Raw genomic sequence first — 15,109 nt, 5'->3', positions numbered from 1 at the left:
ACAAGCCACTGGGCTGCAAAGGTTTGTTAAGAACAGCACCTGATTGGCCAAGCCACCCCACACACTTTTTTAAAGAGACCGTGAGGGGGCTGCGTTCCGTGCTATGCTGCTGCAGTGGGGCCGAGTGGGCCCCGGGCTAGACGCTCGGCCCCGCCGCACAGACCTGGAGAGCCGGTCCGGCCGCCTCGCGGGGGAGAGAGTGCTGAGGGCTTGACACTGGGGGAGGGGCCTCTGGTGCTACCGCCGCAACAGCCCTCCCTGAGCGGGAGGCGGAGGCAGGGGCTGAATGAGATTCTTACGCTGCTCAGAGGCGCGGGCGTTGGGACGGTTTGTATGGAGGGCGGGTGCTGCAACTGCACTGTGAACCCTGTATGGTGGGAACCACTTCAGGCCAGAGTGTGTGGCAGCGCCCCCCCCCCGCCCGCCCCCACTCGTTCCCGCCCTTTGCACGTAGGCAGAACTTAGGGATGTTACAACTGTCACAATATGTAACCGCTGAAATTTTTAGTGCTTACGTGTTTACATGCGGGGGCAGGTGAGAGCTGATGCTTGTGGGAAGCTGGCTTTTAAGCTCCTGCGTGCCTCCCCCCTCCCCCCCCCGCCACTGTCTGTGCTGCTGCTTCTGTATTAAAGACAGTGTGTGGGGAGCCAGCGAGGAGACCAGCTTGAAAGCTGGCTCCTGCGTATGCTGTCCCTATGCTGTTGCTTTTGTGAGAGGCAGCTCCAGCCACATGCCTGTATCAGAGGCAGCAGAATGGGTGGAATTCAGGAGGCCCCTGCCTTCCCCTTTGCTGTCTCTGGTATAAAGGTGGGTTGGAGGTTCCATGCAACTGTGTGGGTTAACTGATAAGTAGGCTCAATCAGTTAACTGAGTACATGTTAACATCCCTATTCTGTGTGGGTACAAAATGTGTATCTGTAATTATAAAAATGAGCCATGGATAGCTATGGATTTACAGGACTGTACAGATAGTTTCCCTTTTGTTTAGGAGTCCATGTTGGTACGCTGAGCAAACTTTAATCCTGCTTGGAACAGTTGCTCTAGGACTGTGCTTTGTAACATTTGTTGACATTTGCATTTGTCATAGCAAAAAATAGTACAGAAATTGACTAATGCAGCAGTGTATATGCTGTCCTGTAGGGCTGTGCAAGAAAGCTCTATGGTTAAAATGGCCATCAGAGCTTTCTTGTGCAAGTGAGCGTCTCCACTGGCATGGATTTTCTTGTGCAAACGCATATGCCAGTGTAGACGCTCACTTGCACAGCTACTTTAACACAAGAACTCTTGCGCTAAAGAGTTTTTTGCATAAGATCATGCCAGTGTAGACTTAGTCCTGGAGTGTAAGTATTGAAACATTTGTCTCAAATATGTTTGGTTTTAATTACCTTGGGGATGGGGGAAGACAGCCAAAGCCATTTTTTAAGCCTTGTTTTGGTTTAGTGAAGCCTTAGGCACAAGCTATTGAAAGCCCTGCCCCTTCCCACTGATCCCATCTTGGAGTTGAATCTGCTCAGTACCATTTAGGATTCAGCCCTGAAGTAGTAATGGATATCTAGGTAACCTAGCATTCTCAAGCACAATAGGACATAAATATCTCATGGTTGCTCTGGTGTACAGCATTGTTTTAGGAAGTTCCTTCTCAGGAAGTTTTGGTTCATGCTGTATAATTTCAGATGAACTGAGCAAGAGCTAGGGCGTGTGAAGCATTCTTTTCCTTATCTTCAAAGTGATCAATACAGGAGGTGAGCAGGGATTGGTTGGTACTCTGTAATGGCAGTTAGACAGGTCAAGAATTGAAGCAAAATGCAGGACAATGTAGCACTTTAAAGACTAACAAGATGGTTTATTAGATGATGAGCTTTCGTGGGCCAGACCCACTTCCTCAGATCAAATAGTGGAAGAAAGTAGTCACAACCATATATACCAAAGGATACAATTAAAAAAATGAACAAATATGAAAAGGACAAATCACATTGCAGAACAGAAGGGGGATGCGGGGGGGGGGGGGGGGAGGGGGAGGAAGGAAGGTAAGTGTCTGTGAATTGATGATATTAAAGGTAGGGAGAGTGGGATGTTTGTGAGTTAATGGTATTACAGGTGATAATTGGGGTAACTGTCTTGGTAATGGGTGAGATAGTTCAAATTCTTGTTAAGTCCTTGTTGGCAAGTGTCGAATTTTAACATGAATGACAGTTCAGAGGATTCCCTTTCAAGTGCAGATGTAAAAGGTCTTTGTAGCAGAATGCAGGTGGCTAAGTCATTTAGAGAGTGTCCTTTCTGGTTAAAGTGGCAAGAAGATCACAAAGAGAAAACAGTTTCTTGCTTCAACTACCCCAGACTAACACGGCTACATTTCTATCACAGGTCAAGAATTGTCTGTCTGAAGAACTAGAACTAAAACTTACTGCACTATTTGTTGTGCATGCCTGACACTTTTCTGCTTCCCAGTTAATAATCTTGAAGGATTTATAAGCTGTATTGGCTCCAAGTGTTCCTTCTTAGTTAATGAGCTTTTCCACATTCCCCTGTTTTGTGGGTGGCTATTGGGCTTTTGGAGTCTTGCTGCAGTTAAGTAGTTGAGTAAAATTCTTGCTATGATAATCTGACTGAGAAATTCTTCTGAGCTGAGTTCTCTTGAGGCCTTCTGTATTTAAAACTCATGCTAAGGCTAGAGGAAGAGGCATCAGTGGAATGAATTAATAGGGGATGCCTTCTGTGTGTTGTAGGAAGAGCTGCTGCATAGATCTCTAGTGTGCATGGGGAGGCACATAGGAAAATGAATATGTTGGCCGACCGTTTTATCACATGGATCTATGACCCTAATATCCTGCAGAAGCCGTGAGTAATGTAAAAGAGCCTTTGCTGCAGGTGCTATCCCAAACCACATGATGGAGTACAAGTTGTGGAAGGGGAAGGCTTGCATTAGCTGTTATGGATGTGTTACCAGCTCATGATTTTACTGCAAGTTTTGCAATATTTGGGGTTTACTTTGAAGTGCCTGCTCCTGGTAACAGTGACTAGAAGAGAACCTCAGCTTTCATTTAAAAAGAGAAGGACACTTCTAACTTTCAGATGGTCTAAAAATGTGACCAAAGTGAACCCTAGGTACTCAAGCCATGTCTATGCCAGAAAAATATAGCTGTACCACAAACTTGTACAGTATATACACCGCTGATATTGATGAGTACTTTTTGTCAGCATAGCTTTTGCTTGTTTTTAGTGAAAAATGTTATACCACCAAAAGCAGTCTTCAACCTATATAATTGCATATATATTAGAGCATTGCTATTCTAGAAATGTTGCAAACCCCCCTACCCCAAAGTCCTATCTTTTAGTGGATATCGTTGTATTGGCAAAAGTTTCTAGTTTAGATGTCTTCAAATAGTTGGAGCTGGCTGTATTGCTACCATAATTTTACCTGCATATAGCTTGCTTCCTTGGCCTTTCTGTGGTTAATGTGACTTACACTCCTAAAATATTTTACTGAATATACTCAGTGTTGCATTTGCAAATATTCATGACAGGTATTTTTCCCACAGTTTCATAAAGCATGTACAGCTCTTCTCGTGAAGAATGATTGTGGGGAAAAATTGAATTTTTGAAGTCAGACTTTTTTAGCTATTTCGAATAGGAGTATTTTTGTTTTCTGTAATTATTATAAATAAGGAAAAACTTTCACTTCAGAAGAGCCGGAAAATTTTAGCAAAATCCTTTCAGAAGTTTCACTTTCACCAGAGACCAAATGCAGAAAAATTCCAGCTCAAATGATGCAAGATGTGGAAAGTTCAGATCACATGGAATTTGTTTTTCAGTCTTTGTGTAATCCATAATTATATATGTCAAATTAATCTTTGTCTTCAGAAGAATGAGTTGGCACAAACTGATTAGAAATTAGATTAGTCATCTCTCAAAACTATAGCAGTCAGCCATTCCTTTTGGAAGATAAGCCCCATCCTGAATTGTCATAATGTGAAACTTGTGCAGGGCAGCAACTAATTTTCATAGAGATATTGTCACAAAGGTGGAAGAGCGAAGTAGAATAATCGTGCTATATCAACTTGTTGCATGTCATACACTCAGTTTTTGCAGCTTTGGAGCGGCCTTAGGGATTCTGGTAATTATAAACTATACTGTGGCACTTTTTTGGCCTTGTTGTTAGTCTGCTATAGGGATGTAAAAGGTTAACCAGATACCTGGTAAGCATCACCCTTACCAGGTAAGTGGTGGCCCAGCCAGGCTCGAGCAGCCCCCTTCCCATGGCACAGTGTAGTAAGCTTGGCCTGAGCAGTCCCCGGGTGTGTTGGGCTCAGCACACTCTGGCTGGAGCAGCTGGCATAGCTGAGCTGGAGCAGCCCCACTGGGGTGTGTCATGGATGAGGGTCTGCTTCAGCCCACTGGTGCCTGCCACATCAGGGCCCCTACCCACAGGATCCCAGTTAATCCGTTAAACATAACATCTCTCATCTGCTGCCTATTTTTCACTGTGCTCATTTGAAATTTAAGTTCCTTTGCAAACCTCTCCAGGGTTTGACTAAGTGCCTCTTTTTGTTTTTTATTTTTGTTTTTCCCATGCTTGAGTGGTTTCTAAACCCCTGCCTTAAAGGGAGTGTTGTACACCTCTCACTTGCATCCCTGTACAAAATCATGAGTTTTTTATTTCTTTGTATAAAATATGCATTGTGAAAGCCTGTAATCTATTCATCTAGTTTCACATCTCATGAGTGATGGGGGGGGGAAAAAGCCTGTTACGAAAGCCAATGTGGGGAGGATTTTATTCTCAGTATTCTAAATGTGTCCATTCCATATTTATTTTCAACTTCGGTTTCAGTGAACTTTACTTCACTGCTAAAACACTGAACCCCACCTTGATTTAGCACAGGGCTACTCGCGGCCCTCGGCATGTGCTGTAACTTAAGAATGGCTGCATATCCAGGCAGATATATGCAATTCGCTTATTTCATACTGACAGGTATCAATACTAAGATTAAGGCAAGGCTACATAATGCACAGGCCCCATTTAAGTCAGGTCTGCTAATATTAATAAAATGCAATATTTATCCAATTTCTACCCATATGACAGCACTTTTAATTAGCAATGACAGTCCAGGAATTTAACTACTAAAACTCATATCAAGACCAGGCCATTATATTGACTACTTTTTTGTTTTGGCTCCCACCCCTGGGCCGCATGTTGAGACCTGCATAAACCCAAACTGCACCGTGGGCTGCAAACAGGCCTGCCCACAGGCCACATGTCTAGTAGCCCTGAATTAGCATATGAATACTGTGAATTGTTATTGTGGTCATTAGGTAATTTTATAGTATTTCTAAAGGGTTTCTCTTCTCCCCCTGCCCCCCCTTCATGTTCCATAGTGCTACCAGCTTTTCCACTTGCGTAACTAAAATGTTAACATAGAACTACTGATGTTCAAAGAACTTGTATACCTGCTAGCATACTGCATACAGGATAAGAAACTGATCTTGAAATGTCTGTATCAAAAACTTGCAATCCAAGGTCTCAGTTCTTCATTCTGTTCTGTAGGGTTAGACCCTTATGCCCATGCAGAATCCCACTAAAGTCAGTGGAGCTCTACATGGATGTCAAAGTGAAATTGCATTCTTCACTTTGCAGAATGAGGGGTCTTAATGGTGCAATGGATTTAGTGCACATATTTATAGGACTGGAAGGGACCTTGAAAGATGTTAATGAAGAGTGGTGTGTCACTGTTACTCATAGGCAGCATGGACCAGGCTTGGTCAGTTTCACAGTCATGATTTTTAAATTGGTAAATTTAATTATTTCAGATATTTAATCTGAAGTTTCAGAGTGGTGCAGCTGTAGGGGTCCTGACCCAAAAGGGAGTTGTGTGAGGATCACAAGATTATTGTATGGGGGTTTTGTTTGGTACTATTGCCCTTTCTTCTGTGTAGCTGCTGGCAGCAGCATTGTCTTCAGAGCTGAGCAGCTGGAGAGTGGTGGCTCTTGGCCAGGAGCCCAGCTCCTAAGGCAGAGCCAGTTACAGCCAATAGCTGTGCAGAAGGAAAGGACTGCCACTCTTACTTCTGTGCTGCTGCAGTGCCTTCAAAGCTGGGCCCTTAGCAGTTGCCACTGTTGGGGCACCCAGCTTTGAAAGCAGCAGTACAGAAATAAGAATGACATAAGAATCTCTTTACCTGTGACAGGGGCCCCACCCCCCGCACTAGCGTAGGTGGTGGCACGGGGCTCGTGGCCAAGAGACACACAGCCTGACAGGTCTGCTACGCCTGCGCAGAAGCGGCACGTGGCAAGGAGCCTGCTTGACACAGGCGCATATAGAGCCGAGCCCGACGGACAGGAGGATCCAGGGGTGGCTGAGGCCGGGGAGGCATGCTGACGCGGCGCCGGCATTTAAGAAGGGAAAGCCGGCAGTGAAGGGGGGAGACCGAGTGGGGCATGGGGTCTTTGGCTGTGGACTCAGTCCCCAGAGGGTGACTCTTCTCTCCATTCCTTCCCCCCCTCCAACGCCCCCCATGCAGGGTAGTGATGGAGCGGAGCCAGGTGATTGCTGTGGACCAGAGGGGCGACGAGCCCACAATGTGGGATGAGAGGACCAGCCCTGCTGCAGGCTGCTAGAATGAGATGCAGTGTCTCGCACCAGGAGGTGAGCCTCAGGGACGGGCACCTAGCAGCAGCCCCCACGGAAAGGACTTAAAGGGGGAAAACATGAAGAGGGCATAGCGGTGGACATAAGGGGGAGTTGCTGCCCCCATAACCTGCGACCCTCCCCCTTTACATACACCTGCTTCTGCACTATGGGTGCGATGCTACCTTCAGAGCTGACTCCCAGCCAACACTATAACCACCATTCTCCAGTTGGCCAGCTCTGAAGGCAGCATAGAAGTAGGGGACAATAGTGTGAACTTTCTAAAATAACCTTGTGATCCTCCTGCACCTTGCTTTTGGGTCAGGACCTCCAATTTGAGAAATGCTGGTTTCCCCTGTGAAATCTGTATAGTATAAGGTAAAAGCACACACAAGGCCAGATTTCACAAGAGGATGCCAGATTTCACGGTCTGACTCGTGTCTCATGGTTATGAATTTGGTAGGGCCTTATTTATCATTGGTCAGCAGTTGGTTACTGGAGATGGTTAAGGATGGGAAATGTGGCTTTTATTCACAAAAGGTGCCATTAGGAGTAGGGATGTTAAATATGGGTTAATTGAGTAGTCGAACCTCATGAAATTTTATCGGTTAGTTGACTATTCTGTAGTCCCATGGGGAAGGGCTGGCAGCTACTGTATCAGAGGCAGCAGCATGGGGGTGGTTTAAAAAAAGCTCCCCTCGCAGACTGGCTGCCTGTTGTCCTGCGCTGCTGCTTCTGAGAGAGGCAGCAACAGGGGGTGGCAGCAGCCCCTGTCCTGGATGGGAGGAGGTGGGTCTGAGCTCCTGGACCTGGTACAAACCAGAGCTGGGCTGCCTGCCTGCCTCTTAATACACTTTATATGCAGAGCCGCAGGTCCAGGTCTCAGGCTGCCAGACAATTTACTGGCAGGCTAAATAATTTACTGGCAGGGAAAGGGAAATGCATGTAGTCTATAACATTAACCTATATGCTTTTGCTTATAAATAAATGAACTGACCCCAACCTGCACCAGCTGTTCTGCTGGCCCAACTCCATGGTTCTGGACCTTGATTTTCTTCTGAGATGTCACCATGTCATAGGGTTGCACATCATAGAAACCTGGAAGGGGGGGAGAGAGGGCTGAAATTTTCTAACTTCTCTACCAGTAAGGCAGCATCACTGGCATAGTCTTAGTCCACAAATGCTTCTTGACCCACCTTGATTCCAACCTGTGGAGCAGCAAGCCTTAGCGTCCAGGTTCCGAGCTGACAGATTACCACCAGAACAAGAGTGCATGTCTGCCACATACCTGAGATTGCAAAGAAATGCAGCTAAAGCCATAGAGCAACACACACTCTAACTGGTATGAGTATGAAGATCATGTATCAGATTTAACAGAACATGTGGGAAGCCAACTCTAAGTTGGAGACAAAGTACTGACCTGTCAAATAAATCCAAAGCCACTTTGATGTCAAAAAACCAGATGGCGCTAACCAAGGAAGAATTTAAATAAGGTGGTAAGTGCACGAGTAGGATAACATGGCCACGTATGGAAGAAAAGCTGTGGTGTTTGTTAAATCCTATGTATAATGGTGTGAGTTCATTTATTTAGGATGCAAATAGAGTTCACATGGGTGCAGCAAACAAGATGTCCTTTAGTGAACAGATCTTACTACTTACATCTGTCACTCAAGGACACACAACTTCTCTGCTCTCAGGCAAAATTCAGACTCTATTCAGGTTCTGGATCAGATGTAGGTACTGTCTGTATAGCTGAGTGAGAAATTTGAACTGTCTTACAGGCACTCTTGGAGTGGCTAGAGACATTCCATATGTTCTACACTGAATCTTGTGCATGTAGTGGCATTATGGTATTTTGCACACAATCTTGCAGCATCTGGCCTTCCTCCTGTTAGGGATGTGAATGGTTAATCTGTAGTATCAGGGAACTGCTTCAACTCTGTGGTGCCCACTGCAGGCAGCAACTGCTCTAGCTGGCTGGAGCTGCCTTTGTTCTTGGTGGGCCTATTCCATCCCATCCCCCAAGTGATATGGGGGGAGCAGAGTGGCTTGGGGCTAGGTGGTTCAGTTTCCTCCACCCTCCAGTGAGTGCAGCAGTGAACCAGGCCTTCTACTAGTCCCTTGGGCAGTTGTTCCAAATTATTCTATGGATGGGAAGGTCCTGCAATTTGAAACCTGTGGCTGCTTTATGCCAGCTGACTTAGGTTCACAGGGCTCGGGCTAAGGGGTTGTTTAACTGCTGTGTGCAAGGCATACCCTCCCACTTCACATGTTCCTTTAACCTAGGATTCAGCCTAAACCTGGATGTCTACCCCACAATTAAACAGCCCCTTAATCTGAGTCCACTGGTCCTAATTGCAGTGTAGATGTACGTTTCACAACATAATATAAGCACGAGTGGCCCACAAGAAGCAGTTCATATTTTTGGGGTAAGTTAGGATGATTACCCTATAAACGTACATCACAAGGCAAATTACACTCAGCAGTTATTTAAATGCCTCACAGGCAAATAGGAAGTGAACTGAATGGCTTCTTGTTTTCCTGTCTGTAGGTATTACTGCCCTTTTTTTTTCATTAGAATGCCTTCATTAAGGGGTCCACTTCCTTGATGATGACCTTTTAATCTTAAAATAGAGACAATGAGTTGCCATGTTGGTGAAATACATTAATCAAGAAAGCCATGGAGCAATCAGTCAAACATTTACTTTGGTTAATTGCCCTTTGAGAATATTTCTAATCTCCAGGATTAGAAATGAGAGGTCTACAATTTTCTCCCCAGGGCCATAGCCTACAGAGGGTGGTAACCTGACATGCCAGGAGTGATGTGTAACTTGTTTTACCTGTACATCAAGTGGTGTCTTGGGGGACAGTGGGAGTTTCCCGCTGGTTGTGCTGAGGCCATTGTTACAAGTACATGTGTGTAGTGATTCAGTAGTGTCTACTGAATATTAGTATACTTCACTTAACAATAAACTGGCCAGGCACCCAATCTTTATCTGATTTGTGGTCTTTGCGGGGAGGGACTCTCTCGGGGTCTGCTGAATAAGCCAGCTTGGCACACATCATTGAACACACAGGCAAGCAGTGATGTAATCATTGATGGAGCAGAAACCCATCAAGATGACCCTACCATCCTGGCAACACTGGTAATTAATTAGCCAGCATCCCAGGCCTGTGAGTGAGGAGCCACCTTAATCAATTAACCTGTTAAATATGATATTTAACCAATTTAATGGGATTTCACATCCCTAGTTTTGAAAAGGGAATTTTCTTGTGTTGGCAGGAATTATTGTCCATGTGTACAATTGCCAGCCACTCCCACCTTCTCATTCACTATAATTATGGTGCTTGCCGTGATGCATTCCTTGCAAGTGTCAGCAGGAAAGTGAATGGAAATGTTGGAAAAGGGAGTTGTATTGTTTGAAATGTTACAATGTAGGAAGCGATGTTGACACTCCTTTTTTGTGCATTGTGCAAGCAGAGACCTTGGTATGTGTCAGGGCCATCATGTTGGATAGGTTGCAACAGATAAGGAAGCAGCCTAGAAAAAACACCAAGGATTTGGTTTGTGAAGTGCTAAATCAATCAGTGACTCAGTGCAGATGTCGGGAAACAATGCTTGGAAAGGGAGTTGAGAATTATTTTCTATTGGAGAAGTACCCTCTAATTTATTTAGTCATATTAGCCTTCTCTGGATTGCCAGCTGTTTGACCCAGATTCACAATTTGGAATTTTTACTACGCAGTGCCATCCCTAAGTGGTGTTGCCAGGGCAGAAAACGTTTTTTGTGTCCCTCTCAATCCTACTCACTCAGGGTGCAAGGGAAAGTGTGTGTATGTGGCAGCCAATGTTCATAATTCCCAGAGACAGTGTATTATGCTTGTGATCCATGATCTGCATTGATTGATTTCTAAGTGCAGGTTAAGATGGTGATTTTAAACTACAGGCAGTCCCCGACTCACGCAGATCCGACTTATGTCGGATCCGCACTTATGAACGGGGCTTTTCTCGCCCCGGAGCTCACGGGCGGCACGTTGCCGCCCGTGTCCTCCGGGGCGAGAAAAGCTTCTCCCGGTCTCCCTGGTCTGCTGGGGGGGTCCAGCAAAGCCGCTGGACCTCCCCAGCAGACCAGGGACACCCGAGCAAAGCTGCCGCCTGGGCGGCTTGGCTCGTTTGCCCGGGAGCAAAGCCGCCCAGGCAGCGGGACTCCTGCCACCTGGGCGGCTTTGCTCCTGTCCCCCTGGTCTGCTGGGGGGCTCCAGCGGCTTTGCTGGACCCCCCCCCCCAGCAGACCAGGGAGACAGGAGCCAAAGCCGCACAGGCGGCATCCCGCCGCCTGTGCGGCTTTGCTCGGGGGCAAAGGAGCAAAGCCACACGGGCGGCGGGGTCCCTCTGCCTGTGCGGCTTTGCTCTGGTCTCCCTGGTCTGCTGGGGGGGAGGGGGCGCAGCTAGTGCGCTCCCCCCCCCCCCCCAGCAGACCAGGCTTTTGTTGCGGGACGCCTTGGGTAGAGCAGCTGGGGTGCTGCCGGGTTGGTCCTGTGGGAACCTACCGGGCAGCGCCCCAGCTGTTCTATCCCAGGCTCCAGATTCAGCAGCTGTTGAAACTGATCAGGCTGATTCCAGGAAGCTGGGGGCAGAGCAACTCTGCCTCCGGCTTCCTGTAGTCAGCCCCTGGTCAGTTTCAGTGGCAGCAGCTGAATCTGGAGCCAGTTCCGACTTGCATACAAATTCAACTTAAGAACAAACCTATAGTCCCTATCTTGTACGTAACCCAGGGACTGCCTGTATCAAGTCAGAATTGATCTGGGACCTGCCTACCTGAAAGACTACCTCCATTCCTATCTGATACATTGGTGATTGAGATCATATGAGGACGTTGCAGAGAAGGCTCTTTCAGTGGATATCTCCGACACCCATTAATTTTACTGGGGCCAGAATTTCACCTTAGAACTTGATTCCAACCCTTTGTCTGACAGAAGCTCATTCTAATTTTCTGAGAGTACTGCAAGGTCCATTTAATTTTGGACTTTTGGAGGGATAAGTGCAGGGATTTATCAGTGGTCTCAATTTCTCCCGACTGATCCATTAAGAGGAGACTCCGTAATTTTTCTACTTTATTGGTAAGTTCTGTTTTCAGTATCTGTGCGCACGTGGGTTTATAATCCAAATAAGTAAATTGCAATCCTATTCTGGTGAGGGGACAATTTGGAATTCCCCAGGGAGGACCAGTCCTTTGCATAGGAATTTTTGAAGTGTGGAAAGAGCATTCTGACTTCCTGATCACTATGGTGGTCTCCGAGGAATAAAGGCTTAAATTTCTCTCAGAGGCACATTTACTCATTTACATAATTTAAGATCATATAAGTGCTCATTGGATTGATCTGATATGGATCACATTGTATAATTGTGACAGTCCACAGAAATTCAGTGATGTTCATTTTAGTTACTAGCTTTTCCTGTTTTAATGTTCAAATGCCCCTCCTGTAGAATCATTAATTGAGTGCAATCTGTTTGAGGGAGTATATTGTGTTGGTTAACAATAGCTTTTATGATTTTGTTGACTTATGTCATATTGTACTTTTTTGTTTAACGTAGCTTTGAAGGCAGCTTAAATGTTATTTTTCTAGGCTTTTTGAACAATTGGGAAAGATGTAGCATGAGTGTAATTCCCTCATAAGAGAACTAAGTTGGCACAAAAGTATGTTGTACTTGTTGTCCAACTTATTAAGAATGATATATGGTCTTGGGCAGTGTTTCTTAAACTGTTCTGTGGCACACTGATGTGCTGCGAGGCAGCTGGAGGTGTGACACAGAGAACAGAATTCAAAATGGTCACACTTAAAGGGGCAGGTGACTTTTTTTGGCTCAGTAACTTCCCCGACCCTTCTCTTCTCTCCCCTCCCCTCAAACTTTTTTCCTTCCCTCTCCTCAACAAAAAATCCTTGGTGTTCCTTAGTCTTAAACTTTAAGAAACACTGGTCTTGGGCATGGTATTACTGGAGAGACTGAAAACAAAGCACAGCAGAACTCCCCAACCAGACTTGAGACTGTCTGTCTGTAGAAAAGAAACTAGCTTCTGCAGTGTGATGTAGGTAGCAGCCAGACTACAATCCCACCCCACATATGGCAGCCTGTCCATATAGTTGGCCAGCTCCCAGTACCAAAAAAGGAAGGGTCCATGAGAAATCAGACCCCAGAGCGAATAGTAACAGAGATGTAGCCATATTAGTCTGATCTTGCTGAAACAAAAGAAAGGACTATGCAGCACTTTATAGTCTGTCTTTTGTTTCAGACCCCAGGGACAATGAGAAGAGGCCAACATTCCAGCTCAGCCTGATTGACAGGTTGGACAGATCAATGAGAGAATTAGAAGGCCAGGTCCGGTCCTCCATGTGAGCTGGGATTTTCTGGGTCTCTGGGAGAAAAGGAGAGAGAGCTGAGAAGAGCAGTAGGAAAAGCATGCTAAGTGGAGAGACAGACCTGCAGTGTCAGAGCCAGACTCTCACAGCCCAAGGAGTGCAAGCTGCGCTGAGGGGCAGTGACCGAGCCCCCCCATGTGGCCCAAGGAGCACAGACCCTGATCTGAGCTGCAGACCTGCAGTGACCAGAGAGCTAAAGGGGTCAGAGAAGCAACACAAAGATCTGGAAGTCTGGCAAAGCAGCACAGTCTGTAGCTGGGTATGGTGAGCAGCTGGAACCAGCAAAGCGGGGAGAAAAGCCACCAGCCAAGAGGGACACGCCACCAGCCAAGAGGCACTGCAGGCCAGACTTTGAGAGGAATTGTAACTCAACTGGGAGAGGGGTCCTACCACCTAGAGCCTGAGGCCATGTAGTCACTGCCAAAGCAACCATGTCCAACCTGCAGCCCCCCTGCAGCACAGCCAGGGCCTGAGAAAGAGCCCTGGGACCTGTAAGGAACAGATTGTGAATTGTCCTTACACTTTGCAAACTGCTGTTTGTGATGTTCCCATACTACAGAGCAGGACTATGTGTTCTCATTTAACCTGTCTTGTTTTTCCTTATTCTTTTCTTTTTAATCAGTTGTTTAATAAATTCTATTCGCTTTGAACTGTATGTAGTGATCACTGGGTCAAGAAAGCATGCAGTGTGTAGAGAGCACCCCAGAGTGGGGACACCCTAGCTCCTGCCCCAAGTGACTACAAGGTCCGGGATTAAGCCCCAGAAAACCTGGGCCCAACCTTGTTGGGATTTCGAGGACTTTGCTACTCAGAGTAGAAGGGGAACCCTCAGGGTCAGGGAGGACTTTGGGTAAAAAGTGGGAGCGGGGACACAGATCCTTTCGCTTGTCCATTTCACCAGTGTAGTATAGAAGCCAGGAAAGTTCCCCACAATAGTGGGACCATTCCCCTGCTTACATGTGGGCCAATTTTCCAAAAGGCTTCAAGATGGACGACTCCTTTGTGCATGTGCATGGGTTATGTTTCTGTACATTATATATTAGATCTGGTTGAAATTTTTTGAACAAAATTCGTTAATTCTACAATTGATCTCTTCATATATGTGTGGGGAATACTCTACCCCAGATATTTTGCCAATTCCACCCCCCCCCGCCATTTCTGCGGAAAAACAGTCTTTTAATTATATTATAGACATTTTAATAATATTTAAAATGTTGGAAAAAATATTTTTAGAAGTTGTGAAAAAGCAAAACATTGAGCCCATTTCAAATACAGGCAGTCCCCGACTTACGCGGATCCGACTTATGTCGGATCCGCACTTACGAACGGGGCTTTCTCGCCCCGGAGGTCGAGGTAGCGGATTGCTACCTGCGAGCTCCGGGGCGAGAGAGCCCCGTTCGTAAGCTGCTCTGGTGCCCCTGGTCTGCTGGAGACCGTCTCCAGCAGACCAGGGGCACCGGGCGGGTTCCTGCGCTTCTGAGGCTTTGCCAGAGCAAAGCCTCAGAAGCGCGGGAACTGGCTGCTGCTGCCGCTTCAGTCCCTGTGCCTGTGGTCTGCTGAGGACCGTCCCCAGCAGACCACAGGCACAGGGACTGAAGCCGCAGCCGCGGGGGGTCCCGCGCCTCTGAGACTTTGCCAGAGCAAAGCCTCAGAGGCGCGGCACCCCGCTGCCGCTGGGGCTCTGCTCCCGGTGTCCCTGGTCTGCTGCGGGGGGGGGGGGGGGGGCGGCTAGTGTGCTCCCCCCCAGCAGACCAGGCTTTTGTTTTGGACCCTGGAGCAGAGCAGCTGGGGCGCTGCCGATTGGTCCTGCAGCGCCGCTCTGGGCACTACTGGACCAACCCGGCAGCACCCCAGCTTCTCTGCCCCAGGTCCTGATTCAGCCGCTGCTGGTCAGTTTCAGCAGTGGCTGAATCAGGACACCTGGGGCAGAGCAGCTGGGGTGCTGCTGGGTTGGTCCAGTAGCGCCGAGGAGCGGTGCTACTGGAGCAACCCATCAGCACCCCAGCTGCTCTGCCCCAGGCGTCCCCAAGTCAGCCGCTGCTGAAACTGACCAGCGCTGACTACAG

The 15,109-nt window shown here is 47.1% G+C and overlaps 1 long non-coding RNA gene across 1 annotated transcript; it reads left to right on the top strand.

Moving 5' to 3' along the window:
* The first annotated feature begins 77 nt into the window (after positions 1-77).
* Positions 78-14,506, top strand: LOC149523854 (uncharacterized). The gene is made up of 3 exons (XR_016350350.1): positions 78-1,786; positions 2,366-6,642; positions 12,917-14,506. It is a non-coding gene; the product is annotated as an uncharacterized LOC149523854 (long non-coding RNA).
* Positions 14,507-15,109: the final 603 nt, after the last annotated feature.

This window comes from Pelodiscus sinensis, chromosome 10 (assembly GCF_052426305.1).
Source record: "Pelodiscus sinensis isolate ZL-2025 chromosome 10, ASM5242630v1, whole genome shotgun sequence".
In the NCBI taxonomy this organism is placed as follows: Eukaryota; Metazoa; Chordata; order Testudines; family Trionychidae; genus Pelodiscus; species Pelodiscus sinensis.
The sequence above is the reverse complement of the archived record's forward strand: the minus strand, read 5'-3'. Positions and strand labels throughout refer to the sequence as shown.